This window comes from Anabrus simplex, chromosome 3 (assembly GCF_040414725.1).
Source record: "Anabrus simplex isolate iqAnaSimp1 chromosome 3, ASM4041472v1, whole genome shotgun sequence".
NCBI lineage: Eukaryota > Metazoa > Arthropoda > Insecta > Orthoptera > Tettigoniidae > Anabrus > Anabrus simplex.
The window spans coordinates 508,455,192-508,480,194 of NC_090267.1; positions in this window are offsets into that span (position 1 = coordinate 508,455,192).

Consider the following 25,003-nt stretch of genomic DNA (forward strand, 5'->3'; position numbering starts at 1 on the left):
GTGTATTTAAAAGATATGTTCAGTATGATTTGCGTTTGTCTCGAAATCCAGTGAAGTCTGGTAAAGTTATATCTATTCATGGGAAGGTAATTCTGTAACATCGTATATGTCGCTGATATAGGAAATCACAGTGTGTTATTGTATTCTTGAGGTCCGAAAGTGGTAGTAAAAGTGAATGAAAAGGATTGTTATAAAGTCGTTCGTCACGGGAGTATTGAGGTGAAAAGTTGTGAAACAGGAAGAAATGGATTGTGCCGAAATGATATGTTGAGAGAACAGTTGTGTAGATGTCGAAGGCAGAGGAAGCCTGTATTTAATGAGTAATGCCGCCGTGATAGGCGAATCTTTGAGACAGGCTGTATTTTGTTGATGGCGAAGAATCTTTGAGACACGCTGTATATTAAAGTGATATTTCTGAGGCAGGCTGTAGTGAAATTCCGCTAACAATCCGGAACAGCTGACCGGGTGAAGGTTGGTTCGAAATGAGTACCTTGTGATGCACATTAAGATTTCAAGTCAAGATCTCCCAGTGAAAACAATTCTGTAGAAGATTGTAGCTCTTGGCAGTTAAGTCCAAGTGACAATTTATGTAAATTCAGCATAATGAATATTATAGTAGGCGACCTCAAGGGTAGAAGAGTATTCTGAATACACGGTTGGGTTTATTTGACTGTTATAACAAATTTACACTCAGTAAATTTCATACATTATGAGACGATAATTTATCATTAAATCGGAAACATTGTGGGATGAGATATAGGACGTTATTAAAGCGGTAGTTTGGCTGTGTAGATTCAATGAATTTCGCTTCGCTGGATAGTTTATGGACATGGATGCTTGGAATAGTGAGATGGTAGGCGAAGTTTGGGCCTCACCCAAAATTACAGTGTGTATTTTTGCGATGGTGATGATGACTGTCTTGGCGATATTCACGTAATGTTAGACGTGCGCTGAAATTCATTATTATTTTTCTAAACTTCATTGCGCATGTCGAGATCATGTTTGAGTTGTGGATTGCTTGCCACGCGTTATTCATTTTTCAATTTTACGTTTTGTTGACAAGATAGGGACTTAGTTGCATTTCCCGACTTGCGTTCATTCAGTGGCAAGATTTGTTTCATTCTCTGCTATAGTTTCGACAAGGTTTCCAGCTAAAATATCAAAGAGTGTGTTCGAAGTTACGATTTCGCCTGACATCCTAGAGGAAGCGTAGACAACCCAGTTTCCGCTCGACAATAGATTTAGGACGTCGCATATTATCATAGGAGTATACTGATGATAAGACGTCCCAGTTTACGTTCGACGATAGGGTTAGGAAGGTATGTGTGTACATAGAGGTTAGTGTTAGGGTGCGTAGACACTAGGTAGGCCCGACGATAGGTTTAGGGTGTCGGCTGTGTATACTCAAGTCTTAGATTCTGTATTTTTGCGAAGTGACTTGAACGATGGTAGTGTCTGCAGTAATGTATGCAATGCGAAGAGTGTTAGCTAAGTAATATTGAGGCCATGTTTCGACAAACACTTACAAGCTGGAAGGTGCTTACATAAGATTATGGAACCACTAGTGGCCTGAACGTGAAGGTTGTCCAATATTGGATACTGAGCTAACGGTGATTGAGTATTTACTACGGTTTGCCATGCGCGTTTGAGTTCATTTAACTTCAGTATTTTATTTTAGTTACGGACTTATTTGTTTTGTCGTTCAGCCGTCCAATTGCTTTGCTAGTGTGCGTGTTGACACTTGTTTATTTATGTGAGACTTGAGTTACGAATGCGGTTCGATTCGTCAGCCGGGAATATATATTAATTTCAATTTTTATCGTTCTTTCATTTTTGTAATAGTTTATTGTGGTCGATCAATAACTTTGTAGTTAGTTTGTTAGGACAAACAATACGGAGATGGATCTGTAACTGTAGTCGTTCTTGTAAAGGAAAGAATTCCTAGATTTCTGATTTTATTTTACCATGTGGACTTGTAATTTTATTAAACTTAACGTTATTAAACTTAACGTAACCGTTTATAACCTGAAAGTTGGTTTTATAAGAATAGTTTTCAAGTGATTTACCACTTTTTATTTAACTTCAGTGTCCGATTCGTTGGCTGAATGGTCAGCGTACTGGCCTTCGGTTCAGAGAGTCCCGGGTTCGATTCCCGGACGGGTCGGGGATTTTAACCTTCATTGGTTAATTCAAATGGCCCGGGGGCTGGGTGTTTGTGCTGTCCTCACCGTCCCTGCAACTCTCACACCACACATAACACTATCCTCCACCACAATAACACGCAGTTACCTTCACATGCCAGATGCCGCCCACTCTCATCGGAGGGTCTTCGTTACAAGGGCTGCACTCGGCTAGAAATAGCCACACGAAATTATTATCATTTAACTTCAGTGTTTGGAATTTCTTCTAAATGCACGATTAATAAGTGGTTCCTGCATTTCGCAGTTTTGTTTATTCAGAACGACGTAACGTAAGATCCTCTCGGATCGAGTTGTTGTTGGTTCCTTCTGAACAGCTGTTGGGTGATGCATGCTTCAGCATCGGGATTATTCTATAACTTAAGGGTGTCACGAGATGACAATACATGATGGAATTTTATTTTTAATTATAAATGCTGCTGTTAACTTGTAGTGAACACCATGCTTTCCAGTAGTATCTCGCAACCTATCCAAAGCAACTGATAGTCAATTTGGTTCGATTAAGGGTCCATTCGGGGGATGTTCCCATATCCGACAGGGTATTTGACTGGTGGATAACCCTAATTAAAAGTAAATATGAAATTATACTTGTTGAAGGTCAGATTTTCCACAGATCGTGTGTATTAATTCTCAGTTATCGTTTGGATCAGTAAGTGCCCGATTTTGAGGTTTTCTTTTCATTTTTCTAGTTTTCGCTGTCCACTAATCTGTGATATTTCTACTTTTCTCCGAAGAAAATTCTTCGATGCTGTAACTAATAAAACTAACGCCATGCAATTTGACTGCGTTTGAAACATTAATTTTTTTAAATCAATGATTTTATATAAATACATTTGTGCATCTATTCGATTTAATAAAAGTTAGTAAGCACATATTTGCTCCTCATTTCAAGTAGTTAGGCTCTCGTCTGAATCCCATCGTTTGGTTAATATCGTGACCGAAATATTCCCGCTACGACCCCAAGATTTAAGAGTTCGATATTGCTCTACTGCAGCAGCTGTGGCCGACCAACGATGGAATGGTAAGTTCAAGGGTTCAATAAGTTACTATTATATTTAAGTCTGCCAAGTCCGCCGAAATTCATGTAAATACTGACCTTATCAGCGATATTTTCTCACCGCTCATAGCAGGGACTGGCTGCATTAGGACTGGTATTAATAGCATCGCTCATCCCTGTCACTTTCACCTCGTCAGTGATCTAGCTCATAGCAGAAGACACTGTGAAAACTAGATCTCGTCAGCATAGAAACCTCAGAATAGCACGCCACTAAAACTAAGGCAACACAACAATAAGAGCGGAGAGCGAGTTGCCGTAGGTCCTTGTATAAGGATGTCAGTGAAGCAATAATCAGAAGAGACAAGTCTCACTGCCAGTGCATACATGAAGGGTGCCAAAGACTTCAGTTTGGATGGTTCTGGATGGCACACAGTGAGCAGAACGTCCGACTCGTTGGCTGAATGGTCAGCGTACTGACCTTCGGTTCAGAGGGTCCCGGGTTCGATTCCAGGCCGGGTTGGAGATTTTATTCTTCATTGGTTAATTCCATTGGCCAGGGGGCTGGGAGTTTGTGCTGTACCCAACATCCCTGCAATTCACACACCACACAAAACACTATAATCCACCACAATAACACGCAGTTACCTTCACATGGCAGATGCCGTCCACCATCATCGGAGGGTCTGCCTTACACTGGGGTAGAAATAGCCACACGAAATTAATATATTGAGCAGAACGTAAGAAATGATCAAATAAAAGCGCTATTGTTAGCAGACTAGAGCAGGTATTCTCGAGCTGTTTATTTGGCAGCGACAAAGGCAGGTCGTATAGCGGCATAGCAAGAACAATACCAACAAGGTGAATAGTTTTACGGCGAATGCCAGGCCTACATTCAGATTACAATCTAAAATACAACTTTCAAGGAAAATACATTCAAGAAATCTGTTATGTCTCTGTGAATGTTCAGTCAACCCCTTGAATCGACTTTCACTTGTTTATTTTCAGTTTCTCTTTACTTTATTTTAGAAAAGTTGCATGGGGATTCTAACTCCTTGGCTACCGCCTGTTCCCGACTAGTTCAACAGGTATACATAAAAATGCGCATTGAAGTCTTCATACATCTCCCTTGACATTTGCGACAATAAACATTTCGCCGCAATTTCTGCGCCTGTTCTCAGTGTCACTGTATCCTGCGATACTACTTTCAAGGCTTGACGATTATTCACCGTACGATATTATTTGTTACAGGGTATAATTAGTTGGAAATCGGTAGTTAGAATAACACTATGTTATTAAGATAGAGCAAAAAGGGTCGAACAAAACGGTCTTAACAATTCTGGTGACTACTTTCGAGGCACGAAATGTTCGAAAAGACATTTTCTTAAAAGATCTTTCAAGTAGGATAAGCTTATTGGATCTTCAAATGAAGATGAAAGGATATTGTTTTAAACCGCTGCTACTCCCTGTGCACGTGTGCTCTGTAACGAAGTCACTACCATGTGGACAACCCAGCAGAAAGCGCAGTGCGTCATTTGGCTCGCGGAATTCAAACGAAAATGTGCTTGTTCAACGTAACTTTAGAGCAACTTAACAGTCTTGGGATGCGCCGCACATTGTACGAAACGCACTGAATGTTCAGTTTACGAACGGTGGCCCTATTCCGTGCCACCTAGAACCCTTGATCTCATTCCAATGGGCTTCTGGGGATACATTAAGGAAATAAAGAAATTTACCTGACTTAGCGCATCCCAGAGAAAGGATCACTGTCATTCCAGAGATGTTCCATTGTGCGAGGCAAGAAAGTGGTTATCGATGGTGTGTTTCATGCCACACAATGGCGAAAATATATTAATGTATTACAGTACAGTTTAAGACCATAATTGTCTCAATATGTTTATTCTACTCGAAGCTCAAGTTTTAAATCGTATGGATATTATTTGTCAATGACTCTGTATTCTTGGCTGTATCTATTTAACAGCTGTGGTCAAGGTTTGCGGTATTCACTTCTCATGAGTAAGAGTCTGGCGTTGTAGGCAGTAATGGATTAGAATGTAAACTTATTCGAGTACTCTGCGCTGCAAAACGGTTATGCTATAAGCTTTGCATGAACATTAGGGGTACGGTCTATCAGAACCCCTAGAATTTATGTTACTATCGCTACATTACGAAATAGCGGGCTAGGCGATACTTATAATAAGCAAATTTTGGTTTATGTAATATATTAGCGCTTAAAATTGCGGAATCTACAATGAGAGATTCATACGATTTTAACTTTCACGCGTTACGAATAGTGTATCTAAAATAAACTTCTTGAAATGGCCGCACGACCTGCTGGGTGAACTGTGAGTGTGACAGGAACATAAATAGGGGATTGTTTGAAGAGGGTGGTGTAGAGAGAGAATCCCCACCAAGCTCGGGACAGCAGACAGAGAGGAACCATCACAGCCACAAGGGCGCCATAACTCACCGCACGCGGAGTTTCTTCTTCACTTGTTCAAAGTCTACTCAGACTTTCACTTCATACTTCCTTTTCTTCTCAGACTTGTCCATTGAAGGTTCGCTTCAGGTTTCTGTCTATTTATGACATGTCCTGTTCAGACTCAACTACATCACTGTACATTAATCAAATTCCCTGGCAATCTCTCAACTTAATTTTGTTCCACAGGGCATCATTAACGTGCTGTTAGATCTGTCATAAGCGGGTTGGCGTATTTAAAGACCACTCTGCTGAGCAGGAAGCGAACTCACGACCTTGTACTGAGCAGAGAATCACCACTCTACTACCTGAACCAAGCAATCCGGCTTCCAGAAAGAGTGACAGAACAACCTGACCGCATTTTAACCATTCATCAATTTTCATACATTTTCAAAATGAGTCATTCAGCTCCACTGTTTCGAAGCGAGTTATAACCATCATTGTGTAGAATTCTTCAAAATGCATGCAGTTGTGCAACTTACGTTTACACTCTACGTTAATTCAGGGTGTGTGGCCTCTGAAGAGGCATGCTGCATGACCGTTCTCCGCCTGTGGATCAATGGTAGAGTGTCGAGGTAGCGCCTTCAAGCGCGGCAGAGGTAGTCGAATTTTTGAAACGCAGAAAAATGTCCACTCGACACTCCATGTCGTACGGCGTCGGCGTGTAAAGGATCTCTGGTGACACATTTGGTGTTTAGCCGAAAAAAATATTAAAAATCTAGCATAGACGCCCAAGAGATGTTCCGTTTAGTCTGCTATCTATTAGGCCTAGAGTAAAACAACGTCTAAAGTGACGAGCAAACAGGTAGCTGAGGCGAGACGACTTTTATTATCAATTATCTGGCCTGTTGTTAATTATATGATTGAAAACGGTTCACACACCCAGTCCGAGCCATCGGAATTAGCCAATGAAGGCACAAATCACCCACCAGGCTGGGAATCTAACCCGGCACACCGTGGACCAAATACCAACACGCTAACCATTTAGTCATGGAACCGAACAACCTCTACCATAAAAGGCGATTCAGAACTGCAATAGCTGAAAGACTTGTCATGTCCAGTCTTTAAATCACATTCGACAGATTTTATTGAGGACAGCGACATGCTGCTAAAGAGCAAGGATTGGTATGTAATTATCAGCGCAGATTATGTTCACATTTTATCCATGCACAGTGTTTTGATGTCAGACTCCTTGACTGAATGGTCAGGGTTGGGTCCACCGGTTCAGAGCGTCCCGAGTTCGATTCCTTGCCGGTTCGGGGTTTTTAATCGCGCTTCATTAATTCTTTCAGCTCCGGTACTGAGTGTTTACATTCATACAACACGCCACACTACCAACCACCACAGAAACCACCCTCAATAAAGGAACTGCACTGGACCGTATAACAGGGTCAAATCCACATGTACGACACAGTTCATTCCCGCGGCCCCACAAGTGTGGGATAAGCGGTACAAGAAGGAAATCCACTCATACGGTTTTGATATGGGTAACATGGTATCAAATAATTCCGCCATGCAGCTGAAAACATCGTTAACGCCAAGAAAGTGATTATTTTTTTTCGATAAAACCTGCGTTGTAATTTGTAATTCTTGAAAGCTTGTCGTATTATGATAATATTTACCCATATTATTAGAAAAAAGAATGAAACATCTATCTGTATTCATTATCAGATAACGTTTCTTTTCGGATCTTGAACATTTTTTTCCTATGGACATAGGCCTGCTGGGTTTTACAACTGGACGACTCAAACGGAATGTCACACGTGTACATAAGACTTGTTTATGACCGTAATTAATTTGGTATTTCCATATTCAGAAGCTGTGAGTCAGGCTGTACACAATCGAAAGTTAGTTGTTGTTTGTAACTTTCTTACTTTCGCTGGGCATACAAGATAAGTTTTGTTGTGCCATAATGCAGAATGACCTCGTAAAGCGGAATGGAAGTTATCAGAGAATCTTCAGATACGAATATAAAATTCCAGGAAAAGGTCGAACACGCAGTATGTAGAATTACGTCGAGAATAACTAGGAACACTTTCTTGAATATTGACAACTTTAGTACTCTGCACTGGTAATTAAATGTCAACACCGCTAGTACTATGGCCGTAAGGAAAATACTCTACCTGCAGATAACTAAAGTATAGTGATGACAAAACTCGTGAATAGGTCGGCCAGTAGTCGGCATTAAAACGTAACGTCTGAACTGACACACAGGTTTTTACTTTTTTAGAGTTAACTTTACGTCGCACCAACACAGATCAGTGTTACGGCGACGGCAGTGGGAAAGAAGGGACCGTGACAGCCGGAGCATTTGTTTGATGTAAAAGTGGGAAACCATGCAAGATCATCTTCAGGGTTGCCGACAGCGGGGATCGAACCCAATATCCGCCAAATGCAATCTCATAACTGCGCGCCCCTAACCGTACGTCCAAGTCTCTCAGTACATTATTATTATTATTATTATTATTATTATTATTATTATTATTATTGCCTTCGCTACTATGCAAAATGCCCGCTTGCACTGGCATAGTTACATTGTGAGCGTCCAACCCTTGTCCCGTTTCTCTACGAGGTCGCGTATGAGGTGAGATGAAACTTCGTAGGGAGTTTTTACGACAGGAAGCCCTTCCTGATGTCAACCTCATCAAAGGAGTCATGGAGATGATATGAATGGCGTTATATATGACAGTATGGAGGAGAAGGTAAAACCCAGTGCCGGCATGTAGCCTACTCCTGTAGAGTAGCACCGAGAGGTAGGCTCAAGGCTTAACCTCTCCATCCGACGGACGAATCACCATCAAAAGCATTATATGCTCGCACACAATATGAACACTGGAAAGAGGTTTGGAACTTAATCCAGGATTTTGACACGCGATCTCGTGATTAGAAATTGTACACCACCCCCTCGAAAATGTTGCGAGATGAACAGTAAGCAATGGTATGATGATAGACGGGGTTAAAAGACAGGTTGTGAGTTTCACAAATACGAAAAGTCCTCTCAGTTTTAATTACTGCGTTGATGGGGTGAAAATTCCTTTTGCGGATCACTGTAAGTACATACGTGTTAATATAATATAATATAATATAATATAATATAATATAATATAATATAATATAATATAATATAATATAATATAATATAATAAAATATAATATAATATAATATAATATAATATAATATAATATAATATAATATAATATAATATAATATAATATAATATAATATAATATAATATAATATAATATAATAGGTACAGATCTTTGCGCATGGTTATGAGGGTGATTAGGGGTTGTCGTAAGAATGTAAGGGAGATGGCATGCAAGTCTCTGGTAAGACCTCAACTAGAGTATGGTTCCAGTGTATGGGAGCGCCGGGCTGAGTGGCTCAGACGGTTGAGGCGCTGGCCTTCTGTCCCCAATATGACAGGTTCGATCCTGGCTCAGTCCGGTGGTATTTGAAGGTGCTCAAATACGTCAGCCTCGTGTCGGTAGATTTACCGGCACGTAAAAGAACACCTGCGGGACTAAATTCCGGCACCTCGGCGTCTCCGAAAACCGGAAAAGTAGTTAGTGGGACGTAAAGCAAATAACATTATTATTTATTATTGTAAGGGAGCCTTACCAGGATTACTTGATTCAGGAACTTGAAAAAGTCCAAAAAAAAAGCAGCTCGATTTGTTCTGGGCGATTTCCGGCAAAAGAGTAGCGTTACAAAAATGCTGCAAAGTTTTGGATGGGAAAACATAGGAGAAAGGAGTCGAACTGCTCGACTAAGTGGTATGTTCCGAGCTGTCAGTGGAGAGATGGCGTGGAATGACATCAGTAGACGAATAAGTTTGACTGGTGCTTTAAAAGTAGGAAAGATCACAATATGGAGATAAAGCTGGAATTCAAATTGGGGCAAATATTCTTTTTTAGGAAGGGGGAGTCAGGGATTGGAATAAGTTACGAAGGGAGATGTTTAATAAAAAGCCAATTTCTTTGCGATCATTTAAGAAAAGGCTAGGAAAACAACAGATAGGGAATCTGCCACCGGGGCGACTGCCCTAAATGCAGATCAGTATTGATTGATTGCTTGATTGATAGGATTAATTGATTGATTGAATCGCCTACCGTGTCGACCAGCAAGTAGGTGCGGAGCTTGTGTCACGAAGCTAACAACTTTCGTTCGGGAGATAGTGGGCTCGAATCCCACTGTCGGCAGCCCTGAAGATGATTTTCCGTGTTTTTCCATTTTCACACCTAAATAAATGCCACGGCCGCTTCCTTCCCACTCCTAGCCCTTTCCTGTCCTATCGTCGCCTTAAGACCTACCTGTGTCGGTGCTACGTAAATGAACGTGTAAAAAAATTGAAGAATTCAGATGGTGGCGTTTGTTTCGATTCTTTAGCTATCCATTGTGTTGCCGAGTGTTTTAAAGAATCATAACAATGCGACTTCTTTAATTTGTATTTGAATACTAGCAGTTGTACCCGTGCTTCGCTACAGTATTCCAGATTGTATACGGATATCGAAGTAAATTACTGTACATGAAGTGAATAATAATTTTTAAATTTCATGTAAATTGGCGTTATCCGAGAAAAGGCAGAGGGAGGTCCGCAGACGATGTTTCCAATGTAAAGTGCAAGTTGTGGAGTTGTGATGATAACGACAGGTGTACTTGCCTACCACAATTCATTATGTTTTAGAAACGTTGAATAGGGTGAAATTTGTGTAAGATTTTCACACAGTGAATTACTTTTCAGATACTTATGCGACAGCTTCAAACATAGAATTTGGCTCACATATGGCTACTGGGTGGGCCAATATTCGTGTAGAATTTGATGATCCCATCTTTCCTATAAGTGAATCAAACCATCAATTATACGCGTACAAAGTGCAAAATTTAGGTAAATCCAGAAATAGAGAAAAATTTAATGTATAAGGAATAGAGATACGACAAAAGGTCATAGGACCAAAGTTGTAGATCACTCCAAATTGAACGGAGATTGTGCCATCCGTTTCGTGATACGGCTGACCGTTTAGCCACGAAATACATCGAAAGGAAGGACTGCGCCGTCATTAAAATTGCCTCCATATTTCGATATTTTTCGGGGGTAGAAATAAATTTTTTAAACATCTCGTAAATTTTCCATCGGTTACATGCTAATTTTGCAAAATTTCAATTTTCTAACTCGTCTGCGAGATTGTGCTGCGATCTTGAAATGGGAGAGTGGGTTAAAAATCAGGACTTTCAGGAAACTTTCAAGCACATAAAACCTGTAGGTTCTGGATAAATATCACCGACTGTGTTCTTATGCAGATTTGAAACTCGCAGCATATAAACCTCCGAGAATTATGATAATTTGAGATTTTTCTAGGGATCCTTAAGTCATCTTGTCTGGTACCAAGATTTACATTTCTAAGATGCCTAGAATGGTCTCACTAATTCACGTCTGTTTTCATTTTTATGCTTTAATTTATATATACAGTATATATATATTACAGTGTATATAGATCGCGCCAAACAGACTTCCATTTATTAGTGTGGATAATATTTTACCCGCTTGCCTAGTGGTTCTAGGGGCGTCTTACTCCCACAGTATGCTTTCCAGGTAATAAGTCATACTTGAAAGTCATACTGGAACATACACACGTTCATTATCTCGGTCATTTCTGACAATTCATTTTTTCACCCTTTCTCACCCCCTATGACAAAGGGGGCTGAAGTTAGACTTTTAAAACCCAGAATGTTACTATTCATCTCAGCGACTCCGAAAAGTATGGATTCGACACTACTTTCGATGGTTTGTATATCTCAGTCCCCTTGGCATCCCCCCCGCCCCTAAGGGTTCCTGGGGTATTTTACCCCCATGTGGTTTGTCTCCTGATATTAAAAATTCAGAGTGTCACTATTCATCTCAGCGACCCCGAAAATTATGTATTCGACACTATTTTCTATATATCACTCTCCCATTTCCCCCCACCATGAAGAGTGCTGAACTTGGACATTAAAAAATTCCGCAGTGTTGCTATTCATTTCAGTGAGCCCGAAAAGTATGGATTCGACACTACTTTTGATGATATTTATATATCATCTCCTCGTCCCCCCCAACCCTAAGCGTTCCTGGGATGCACTACCCCCACGTTGTTTGTCTCCTGATACTAAACATCCGGAGTGTACAATTCACCTCGGCGACCCCGAAAACTATGTAGGCCTATTCGACATTATTTTCGTTTAATTTTATATATCACTCCCCCCTCGCTCCCACCCCAAAAGGGTCTGAACTTGAACTTTAAAAATCCGGAGTGTCACTATTCATCTCAGCGACCCCAGAAAGTATGGATTCGACACTATTTTCGTTAATTTTTTTTCTGATCCGCCTCGCCCCCCGCCCCTAAGCGTTTCTGGGCTGTCTTACCCCCACGTGGTTTGTCTCCTGATAATAAAAATCCAGAGTATACAATTCACCTCGGCGTCCCCCGTAAACTATGTAGGCCTATTCGACATTATTTTCGTTTAATTTTATATATCACTCCCCCCTTGCCCCCACCCAAAAGGGAGCTGAACTTTGACTTTTGAAAAATCGGGAGTGTTACTGTTCATCTCAGCCACTCCGAAAACTGTGGATTCGGCACTTTTTCGATTATTACTATACCTTGCCCCCCCCCCCTAATCCGCACCCCTAAGGGAGCTACGGATGGCTTACCCTCACAGTGCTCGTCTCCAGATAGTAAGTCATAAGTGTACCAAGTTTGGATGAAATTGCTTCAGTGGTTTAGGAGGAGATGTGTCATTTACACACACACATACATTCATACATCCATTTTATATATAGTAAGAAGAAGAAGAATATGCTTGCTTTATTATTACATAGAGAAATTTTATTTTGAACACTGCAGACATCTAAACTTAAACTGTATATCCGAAGAAATTATTCGAATACGAGGAATTAATATTACTTCGCTAACGGCATGCCCAATCATGAGAATGGCTTCAATAATATTAGTCATCAGTTTCAGAGTCGTGTTCATTGCAGAGGGCAGGATTCTTATTCTTAAGAAGGATAATTGGTGCCACAATCGTCCGCTCTAAGATGTTCGAGGGTACTCCAGGTGACTCCAAGTCTTTCGAAGCTCTGCTGTGTGGTCGATAGACTTGTAACTATGTAGAACATCGGGTAATTCTTGTAAAAGTTGCTTGTTGAAAGAAATGAATGACATGATTTATGATAGCAAGAACGAAGAGGATGAAACCCGGCGCCGGCACATATGCCACTCCTCTCGAATAGCTCAAGACTTAACGTCCCGATCCGACGGACGAATCATCATCAACACCGTCATATGCCCTCACACCATATAGGACCAAAAACAGCTTCCTACGTTCTGGATGTAAAATGGCTCCTTGAATATTGTGTTCCCTACCTATCTTATGTACGTTGCCTAGCGACAGCGACTCTATGCATTTAATCTTGGTGACAGCACGTTGGATTGTCATATCCCAATGCACGTTTTCCGATGGTTTTTCGTTCATAACTCACCAACGAACGTGAAAATGAAAATTCTGGCTTCGAGGTGCATTCGGACCCTTTCCATCTACCTATCTTCAAAATTTCAGATCTTTGCGTGCTGTATATTTTGGTGGGCATCGCGCACAGACACACAGACACACAGATACACAGACACACACTTCCTTTTATAATTATAGAGTATGTAGATTTTACATAGTGCAATTGAAATGGACATAGAACGTTTTGGTATTTGGTCCGACTCTTTGGCTGAATGGTGAGCTCTGAGGCCTTCATATGCGTATCCAGACAACACACCACACTACGAACCACCACCGAAACACCGAATGTTGAATGTTACACACAAAAGCCTGTATTAAGTCCCAAACCTCTTCGCAGTGTTTATATTGAGTGATGGCATATATAATGCTGTTGATGGTGATTCATGGTGTCAGGAAGGGCATTCGGCCGTAAAAACAGGGCCAACCCACATGTGCGACAGACTTTGCACCTGCGACCCCACAGACGTGGAGAAAAGCGGTAGAAGAAGATATACATTTTTGGTAATTGATTAATGTTTCTATAGGTTGAACGAATTAATTTTAATACATATTTGTTGAAGCTGTACACAGTTCTTTTACTCTCCGCTAAAATTACCTTTCAGGGGACGTCCAACATTTGCATGTTGCGCCTGTCATTTGAAGTGTGCAGACAAAATTACAATGTAAGAGGTGCTAATAGCCGAGTGTAATAATCACTGGCTTTTTACCATCGCGACGCCGATTCGAAACGCGGGAGGTATTTTTTTCGAATTCCAAGTAAAAACTGTAAATCAGGAACATTTGTTTGAATAATGAGGGGCATTAGGCGCTCTAGTTCTCTCAGCACAGTTTCTTCACATCTATCACCGTTAAGCCCACCTGCAGTTCCACGTCCTACTTCACGCGGAAAAATGATCTTTCTGCAAGCAGCTTATTTTTCAGTGCTGGAGATTAATACGCAGCCATTTATTCCCGACGACCGCATGGTGGTTCAAGAGTAACTTGTCTGGAATAAAGAGTTACTTCAAAGATACTTATCTCAGTAATAGAAATGAGCATCAAAACTCCTCCTCACTTCAGCAGACGTCATTAACTCAGCCTGTGCTGTATGGTACAAAGTAGAGCAGATGACAGCAATGTAAACTGCCTCCTGGAGGGAGCGCGGTTACTCCTCTAGCATGGCAAGTCAACAATGGACAGAGCTGTATTCAAAATTTATTGCGGCCTTTTAATAGTTTATTTAGTCAGTTTACCATTCAGGTTTGGTTTATTCTCCGGACTCAGCGAGGGATCCCACCTTTACCGCCTCAAGGTCAGTGTCCTGGAGCGCGTGATATTCGGTCGGGGATAAAGCTGGAGAGGAGAACCAGTACGTCGCCCAGGCCGCCTCACCTGCCTCGTCGGCCATGGGTAGACTGGAAGGGACAGACAAGGAAGAGGGAAGGAAACGGTCGTGCCCTTTAGTTAGGTACCATCCCGGCATTTACTTGGAGAAAAAGTGGGGAAACCACTTCGAGGATGGTTGAGGTGGCAATCGAACCCCCTCTACTCAGTTGACCTCCCGAGGCTGGGTGGACCCCATTCCAGTCCTCATAAAACTTTTCAAATTTTGTGGGAGAGGCGGGAATCGAACCCAGACCTCCGCGGGTGGCAGTTAATCTCACAAACCACTACACCATAGAACCGGACAATATCCCTGAAAATGTTAGACAATTAATTCATGAGGAGTACTCAGGAGAAGAGTTCGCAGTGAAGCGGACGGGCGATGGAAAGGTATACTGCATTTATTTCTACCTGTGATTCAATAATGTATGTTACCGACTCAGAAAATATTTGGCTCTCATTAGACATCTCGCCATTCACAATTTCAGCATAAGTTAGTTGCAGATTCTTTTAATCATCCCACATTTTAACATTTCCCCCATGAATTTACTGGCGTATCAGAGATTGAAAACCATCCTATGGAACACCCAGTTCGTACGAAGACCGTGATTCAGCGGACCAGAAGGTATCATATGCATACGGCGTAGACCAGTGGTAGAGTGTCAGCCTACCGATCCTAGGTTCAGACCCGGCAGAGGTAGCCGAATGTTTGAATGGCAGGAAAAAAACTCCATTCGACACTCCATGTTGTTGGATGTCGACACGTGAAACATTCTGTTAACACATGTGTTGCTTGCGTGAGTAGATGAATTTAAACTGAGCCATGGATCACCCAAGAGGGATTCAGTTTAGTCTGCCATCTGGTGGAGTAAAACGGAACCTCAAAATTGACTCGCTCGCAGCCTAGATGGCACCAAATTAAACTGTCTGCACGATTAATTAAAACTCACTTTACTCTGCCATCTGGTGGAGTAAAACGAAACCTCAAAACTGACCCACACGCAGCCTAGATGGCACAAAATAAAAAAAGCCTGCAAGATAAATTAAAACTCACATTACCCTGCCATCTGGTGGAGTAAATAGAAACATTGAAATTGACTCGCGCGCAGCCTAGACGGCACCAAGTCAACATGCGTGCAAGATGAATTAAAACTCAATTCGCTCTGCCATCTGGTGGAGTAAATAGAAACATCGACATTGACTAGTAGGCAGGGTAGATGGCGCCAAATCAAAATGCCTCCAAGATTAATTAAAAGTCAGTCATGGATCACCCAAGAGAGATTCAGTTGATGCGGTCGTACTCTTATTGAAGGTGGGTTTACATCAGACCAGACACTGAGATAAAACACAGCGTCAAAAATGACTTGCAGGCAGCCTAATTGGCATAGAAATAAAGTGTGTGTAATATTAATTAAAACTCAGGCTTGGATCATGCAAGAGACGTAAAGTCCACTCTGCCCTCTGGTGGAGTAAAACAGAACGTCGAAATTGACTTGCAGGCAGTCTAGATGCATCAGATAAGAAATGTCTGCACATTGCGACTGATGCCATACGATTACTTTCTCACTAACCCCAGCTTGGATTTAATTAGAACACGTGGTGTTGAACGAGGATGAAATATTGCGCTCCCAGCGGACCAGGAAGGAATTAATGTCTCGCAGTTTGTCAACTGTCGTGTCTCCTATGCGGAGAAGTTCGGAACTAAATCGATAGCTTTGGCACACGATCTGGTGATTAGAATGTCTCGTCCGTTCTTCAAGCTGCCGTACTCTGGTTTTACATGGGCCTGAGGGTCTTGCCATTTGCCTTGTCGTAGAGTACCATAACACCTAAACTGCAGTAGTAATGAATATTAAGAGATATTTACAAATACGCCATATGCTTTATTTACATTATGTGGACTTGCTTAAGCCAGCAATTAGTTCTTGAACGTTATCTTACCAAATTTCATTCCATATTCTCTATATTCAGTGTTGCCTTTTCTTTATTTCTTCAACTTCGTATGCCATTTGTAGCAATTGTCAGTGCACAGTCTGTCATTATGTCTATTTGATCCTCTTTGGTGCTTATGTTGTCACGTCGCCTTGCTCCAATACGCTACGATGCTTCTCTTTTGTTATCTTATTCTGTAAATATCTGTATAACTCTGTATCCTGACTCATTATCCTCTTACTTTTCCCTTACGTATGTCTACACATAGGATAGGAATGAAATAACCTTCTAATAAATAAAATAAATACGCTATATGCTAATATAACTTGGAATACGTCCTATTGTATGTATGCAAAGAAAAACAAGAAAGAAAATATGATGACCCCCTACCACCAGTAGTTAGCAAATAAATAAATAAATAAATAAATAAATAAATAAATAATAAATAAATAAATAAATAAATAAATAAATAAATAAATAAATAAATAAATAAATATGACCATATATCACGCCCCCTTGCCCACAAAAGCGATTAAAACTACCTCTAAGATATCACCATACCCTTCCACCCTCCTCACCTATATTTCTATTCTCCTTTAACATTCCAAATCTCCCGGCCAGAGAAACGGTGGCCCGCTACACCCCTTGAGGGTAAGGAATGAAAGAAATAAAAATCATAAAAAATAAAAAATAAGCTATATAACAAAAGAGAAATAATGTAGGCAGTGCTACTAAAATAACAAACAATGTAATCTCTTCATGAAGAAGTGTAAATTCGTACCTGTTCTTCTTCTTTCGTTACGGCCTCTGTAGGAACAGGGATGTCTTCGTGATGGTTTGGTGTTTCTTCTGCTGCCAAAGAGTTTTCATCCTCTCTCTCCTCTTCCGTCCTTCAGCTACCATTATCAGTATCCTCCTCGTTTTTCTCGTCTATTGGTGCTTCTCTGTCCTCTTCATGTACCCTTCTCTGACGCTCCGGCATATATTTTCATGTATAATTACTTCTCCGTGCTTTCCACACATCTCGGTCCAGCCACATCACTTGGTTCCCGTTTTTGCTCTTGTCCTACACGTTGTCCCATACTCTTCTCCCCCTGTGCGTGGGGGTCGTAGAATAACACCCACGGTATTATTTCCATGTTGTAAGAGGTGACTAAAAGGGGAAAGGGCTCTTTACTTGAGAGCGTGTGACTACGGGGCCCTTAGCTGAATCCTGGCATTGCTTCCACTTACTTGTGCCAGGATCCTCACTTCCATGTATCATATCCGACCTCGCTTGGTCAACTCTTGTTCTTTTCCAACCCAGACTGCATTACGGTGGAGACCTTCGTGGCCCTTCTCTTCCTTCACTTTTCAAAGTGTCGGATAGCTTCCGTTTTTCTCTCTGATTAGTGTTATGTAGAGGAAAATAATAATCACCACCACCACCGCAACTGTCCAGCAAATCTTGTTCGTTCGAGTCTGTATTCATGTTGACTGACTCACTCTTATCGTTTCCTCAGTTCTGACGATCGTGTCGTTGCTGATTTATCGGAAATCGGAATGGCAAGTGTTTCATCTTAACCATAGAGCAGGAAGTGGTTCAAGTAGTGATTCAAACCCTCATTACTGGAGAAGGCTTCCTCGTGAACAGAGCAAAGTTCTCGGCGAAATATGAACAATTTCCCCTTGTTTTCTTGACACGGCATAAGCCCATTTCATGTCTATAAAATAAATAATTGTTTACGTTCTCACTTTAGTCTGACAATAGAGAATACATGCTTACATTCAAAAAGGTTTCAAAATGATTTAATCCTTCTTCAAAATGCTATGTATTGACCTTGTTGAAAGTTAAAATGATGACCAATAATCACAAATTGGGAAAATGCAAAATAATGCAAATTTAAAACGTGTTGTTATTCTCCTTATATCGCAGGATCAAGGTCGCAACATCCGGCCAGGAATGACCCACATCGCTCTCGTCCATGGCTTATAATTTGAAAAACGGAAAAAGAAAAATTCCTACCATATCGAGTTCGTCCTCGATCTTCACAGTATCTAACAGACAGTGAAGTGAGATATCTCTATGCAGAACACAAATAATATTAATAGTTTTCACATTATTAAGTTATTTACAGTGATAATTACCAGGGTGACGGAGAAACAGAACAGTTTGAACCCAGCTGACAAGACAGTAATATTTCTTACTTGTGTCAGCTGAACGACAAGCTATGAAAGCAGAGCCGAGCGGAAGCGGTAGGGAGAGGAAGTCTAAATATAAGGTAGGGTTATAAACTGGTGGATGCAATCCATTTGAATCAGTCAAGCTTCGTTTATCATTGGAGAGTAAACTTGTTCATTTTATTGTCGAATCTCGGAAGAAAGGGAAGCTCTTCCCTTTATTTGTCTTTGATCTTCATCTCACTTGAACGTGCGCCAAGATGAAAGCAAGGAATAAATAGTTCAGAGAATACCAACAATACAGATTTGGATACCGTGGCTCTCAAGGCTTGAGCAATAATGAACGGCAATTTTCTTTGAACTTATTCTCTCTTCAGTGACATGTAACAGCTGAAGGTGAAGATCAAACTAACCTTCGGGCTGAATACTCAACATATAGAGCGATTGGGACATCTAGGTAATAATAATAATGTATTCGGGAGCTAAGATTCAACCCTACCAGACTGTTGTACGCCGAGAAGATTTACGTGCGACACTGAGCTTGGGAAATGAGACCTCAAAACGAGAAATGAAGAAACTAGATTAAGGATACGGAGAAAAATCTTAGGAACCATTAAAAAGGAAAGAACGGGAAGGCTAAGAAAAATGAAGAAGTGCATAACAAGGTGGGCAAAGTAACAGACGTCGTCACAAAGAAGAGGGTGACTTTGTTCGGTCACGCGACCTGATAGCAGGCTGACGAAACAGTTTGGAATGTCAGAGGCAGAGGATGAGCGGGATGTCCTGGACCAGGGATGGCGAACCTATGACATGCGTACACGGACACGTCAGACAGCATACTGACGTATTCTAATGTTTTAAACGTAATAAATGGGTCGAAATTTAGCAACATAGCATACTTTAACATTATGCTTTAATAAAGAAGTATCTATAAATTAATTCTTTCCTAATCCAGGTACCCTTCATTGTTGATTTTTTCCTCGGACTCAGCGATGGATCCCACCTCGAACGCCTGGAGCGTGATACATTGGGTGTGAGGATAAAGCTGGGGAGAAGGACCATTATCTCTTCCAGGCGGTCTCACTTTCTGTGCTGAACAGGGGCGTTGTGGGGGATGAGAAGAGAGAACGGCCGTGGCATTAAGTTAGGTACTACTGTGTGGAGGAGAAGTGGGAAACTACGGAAAACCACTTGGAGGACGGTTGAGGTGGGAATCGAACACCCCTCTACTGAGTTGACCTCCAGAAGCTGAGTGAACCCCGTTCCAGTCCTCGTACCACTTTTCAAATTTCGTGGCAGTGCCGGGAATTGAACCCGGGCCTACGGGTGTGGTAACCACTACACCAGGGAGGCGGACATGTTTCTTACAACTATACCTTAATCTTAACATTTATCTCTTTTTAAAATATACTTCTCAATGATGTTTGCCAAATGAAATCTTGATATATTCAGTCGAATGGATTTTAATGTAAGGCAATCTAATACCTAATTGAAGTCAAATGCCGAGTTTTATGATGACTTTAAAGGACAATGACCGATGGCACACTAGAGAGTTAAATGTAAGAAATGTAGTCGGGAAAGTTGTGTCCTAGGACACATCTTAAAACAAGAAGTTGAGGATTAGAGATGAGATCAAACCTCCCTGCTCAGAGGACTGGAGAAACGCTCACATTAAGAGAGTGAAAGTCATGTGGTCCAATGATGCCGTATGGAAGGGCTGTTGGGCCATGTTGGGCTCAGCTGCGGTGTTTGCACTGATTTGTGTTCAAGAATACATCTCCATTGGGAGAATGAATATTCGTACTCCGTTTGCTTGAGACAGGGTAGAATGTGGAAGACAGAGGTGCTCACAAATACACAAATCCCCCCCAAGTCACAAAATGTACAAATTAATTTTATTTGAATGTGGTTGTACTAAGTATCACTAACAGTGCACGAAAATATTGTTTTGATTTTCATAAATAATGATCGTTAAAGCCCAGATTTGTATGTACAAGAAGACCAAGATACTGATTGCAAAGGCCAACAGAAAGGTTGGAGATCAAGTAGTAAAAAGAGTCTGGTACCTAGGTGAGAAAATAACAGGCAAAATACAGAATAATACGAGTGCGGGAGACAAAGCACAACTCCTACACAACCACGATTCACCGCCAAGACGACTTACGGGAAGAGCAACCTATCGAGGAACGGCGAACTGCGACACTATTCGATCACCATCCGGAACACTGCATTGTACGCTACTGAGCCCAAGGCATTGCTCGAAAGAAATTGTATTCGATTGGAAAAGTAGGGAAGAAAGATCGTGAGAGATATATGGGGTACCAAAAATCAGGGTGAAATAGGGGTGCATAGTTCAAAGCAGATAGTATACGAGAAATTAGAACTAATTTCAAGTGTATTACGGAAAAGAAGGTTGAGTTTCGTGGGTCATTTGATGTGGATGGATGACAACAGATTAACAAAGAAGATATGGAATGCGACATGATTGACGGGAAATAACTGAATGAAGGAAATTAGGGAGAACTGGAAGGCTATTAGCATAATAGATAAAAGGAGACCGCAACATACACACTCAGTTAAAAAGGTTCACCTATAAGAATTGTAAATACATTTTAAATATCTCGGAATGACTTTCCAGACAACTGGGACTACATTTACAGCTCACATAAAAGAAAGCACTGGCAGCAATAAACGACACAGATCGTCTTAGCCAACTATCGATCAAAACAGCCTTCAAACGTTTCCGTCTAAAAATTAAACCAATCGTGAACTACCGAATTGAAGTCGTATGGACCTTCTAGGAAAAAGAATTTTCCTTATCTAAACACCCCCCCTCAAAACTGAATCGACAAAATTTCGTCATTGAGGATCTATGACGTACCATGACTCTACAAAATAACATCAAGAGCTGTTACATGAATTAAAATCGAAGAAGACAGAAATTTGGAGTGACGTTTATACAACGGACACAATGACAACTGACAGACATACACTGACTCGTTTCCATAATAAGGCATGTGTTGTACCTAGTTTTCACGAACCAAACCATGATTGTGTGTGCCGATGGAGTGAAACATTTTGTGGTCGTTACCACGCCCTGGAGTGACTGAAGAGGCGGTGTTCTCTGACAAAGCTCTGTAGCGAATTTGTATTCTTAGACATTGTGTGCTTGTCCACTTAATACATAACTACTGTGGTGGAGAGATCTGTTTACAAAAAGCTCGTCCAAAGTCACAAATGGACCGAAACTAAGATCAAGATCCAAATCACAGAAGCGGAGACAAATAGGACTAGTGAAAGGATGGAGAGGTACTGGGAAGAACGAAGACGTGCTGAAGAAGTCACTCGAGATCGTACAAAGAAACAAATATGTAACATTTACAAAATATATAATTAAATACGCAAAATTAATAAAGTATGTAATAATATTAATTCACTAAATTTACAAAATGGCAAATGAGGCAAATGGAGGAAGATAGGTTACCTAGGACAATAATGAACTCTGTTACGGAGGGTAAAAGAAGTAGAGGGAGACCAAGACAACGATGGTAAGACTCAGTTTCCAACGATTTAAATATAAAAGTTGTAGAACTAAATGATGACGCAGCACTAGTTGCAAATAGAGGATTGTGGCGACGTTTAGTAAATTCACTTAGGCTTGCAGACTGAACGGTGAAAGGCATAACAGTCTATAATGATGTATGTACGTATACAAAAATGTTCCTATATTTCTGTTATTAAGACTTACGGTAATGATATGAGCCAGCAAACACCTCCATAATTTATGACAACGTCGTTGTTTACACAGTCTACTGTTTTCTATTGACAGTATTAACTAATCCCGGAGTATATTAGACAATGTACATAGAATCTCTCTATTAAGTAACACGGAGAGAACGGTAACGTTTTCATAGTGATGAGCAGCTTTTCCTTGTTTTAGCGCTGAAATTCTCTTGTAGCATGAGAAGGAACGTTCAAAACCGCGCGAAGTCACCGGTGCATATTTTGAAACATAAGACTAGCTTGTTCGCCATTAATGAGTTTGAATAACCTAAATTTAGTTTCGAGGCTGCGTGGAGTTTGTCAGAAACTCTGACCAATGAAAGGCACCAGTCATCCCAGATTCTGTTGAATGCAGTTGAGGAACTCGGATCTACTGTATTTCACGGACAATGGGTTAGAAATTTCAATTTTAAAGGAATTTCAAAGGCAACTTTAGCAATTTAACTACATTTTACAATAGTCTATACATTAAACGAGCTGACACTGTAAACATTACTTAGCACACAATGTACGGGTTCCCATACTACGAAAAACATAAAATTAAGAAATTTCCTCAATTGTGCCGAAAATTGAATGGCTCAAGGGCCTGGAAAGGGCTAGATAGCTCTATCGAACTAAAACACTTACGGCCTAAATGCAGTTACGGAGAAAGTGCCTAAACTCGCTTGTTTCTTTACTCGTTTCAGATCCTAGCCGGATTAACTTTCTGTAATGTGTTCCTTGGTTCAATACCCTCAGGCGCTTTTTCACTTTTCTAACATGTCCATACCGAAGGGCTTAATTGATACTTTGTGCTCGAAGCTGTAGAAAAAGGCAAACTGCTAATCTAATCGACCGTATAACGACGATTAAGAAAAGGATTGTAATTTTTAGGGGTAAATAAAGCAAATATTCCCATAATTTATTAATGTTCGTAGCTTATATCCGTAGGATCTTTTCCACGTAGAGTTGTTTGCTTGAAGGGCTAGAGTTGTGGATTTTTGAATAATTACTCAGATATGTACAAACGAAACACGGATATAACCATTTCAGAAGCTGACATTTTCACTACAAGTGAATGAAAGGAACATGTAACTGCATAAGAACCACGGTGCTATTGGCCAATACCGGAGAGCTCTAGCTCAACAGCACTGAGTGGAGTGCGAACAGCGACGGTGGTGACATCTAGCGTGTTGGCGTCAACTGCAGTTGAGAGGAATGCATCTACACTCATTGGCAATATTTTTGTTAAAATAGAATTTTAAAACATGAAATGCCTCCTTCATAAGCCTCCAAAAGAGCCTCTCGCTACGTCTTAAAAATGAAAATCAGAATTTGTTTGAGGAGCCACCCAGCCTCTGGGAGGAATATTTAACAACTACTCTTTCCTCTTCTTTCTAGCCTTTTCTCAATTGCCTGGCACTGGACTTTGTATGGACTTAGCCAAGTTTTGCGACCGGATGCCTTTCCTAACACCAATCAAATGTGGAGGGATATATATTCACTACTAGCAAATGTACTTGTGCTTCGCTACGGTATTCTACATTGAATACGGATATCGAAGTAAATTACTGTACATGAAGAGAATAAGAATTTTTAAATTGCATGACTCTTACGTAAATCCGAGTAAAACCAAAGGGAGGTCCGCAAACGTTGTTTCCAATGTAAAGTGCGAGTTGCGGAGTTGTGATGATAACGACAGGTCCACATGTGTACCGCAATTCACTATGCGTAACGTCAGTCACATTTAGATGGGTACATTTGTTTATAATCGGGGGCACCTATACCTAATGATAAAGAGAATCAGGTAAAAGTGTTTTGAGAAAAATGCACGCTCCCTTGCCTTCTGCTAGTCAAATCGAGAAGGGAATTGTTAATTACAATGGTACACAGGCGTTGGAGGAGGACCCCATTCCTACTGCCAGTTAAACTCGGTGTGGGAAGTACTGATTACAACAGCAGACGCCCTCCTGCTGCCAGTCACTATTGATGTGTAAAGCATTAGTAGTATAAGTGGACATTTAGGGCGCCTCCTCCTCCTCCTCCTCAGCCCTCGAGTACAGCGTTTGATTCTAGTCTTGTTATGTTTCGCAAGTCTAAACATGCACAATGATTTTATCGCTGCACACTCTTGTCTTCGCGATGCAGGTTTAAACTTGTTCGATAGAGATATAAAGCTATGCCTTGACAGCCTATGTATAGCCGCCGTTGTTTAAAGATGACAGCTGTCAAAAAAGCACGTAGATTTTTCAAATTGCCCGCCACCACATTTCAAAGGTATGAGGTTTAGTGCTGTACAGATACCAGCACGATGCTCTGTTGATTAAAGATGGGAGCTGTCAAAAAAGCACGTGGAATTTTACAAAGAAGAGCACGTGGAATTTCAAATTGCCCTCCACCGCATGCATAACAGCAGCCACCATATTACGCAGTAGCCTCTTCGGTGAGGTTAGGCTAACTCTCTTACACATAAAAAGTTAGGTTAAGCCCCTCCAAGATAGCGGATGTGAGGTTAGGGTCGCGCTCTTAGGCGTCAGGAAGGGCATCCGGCTGTATAACTGAGGTTA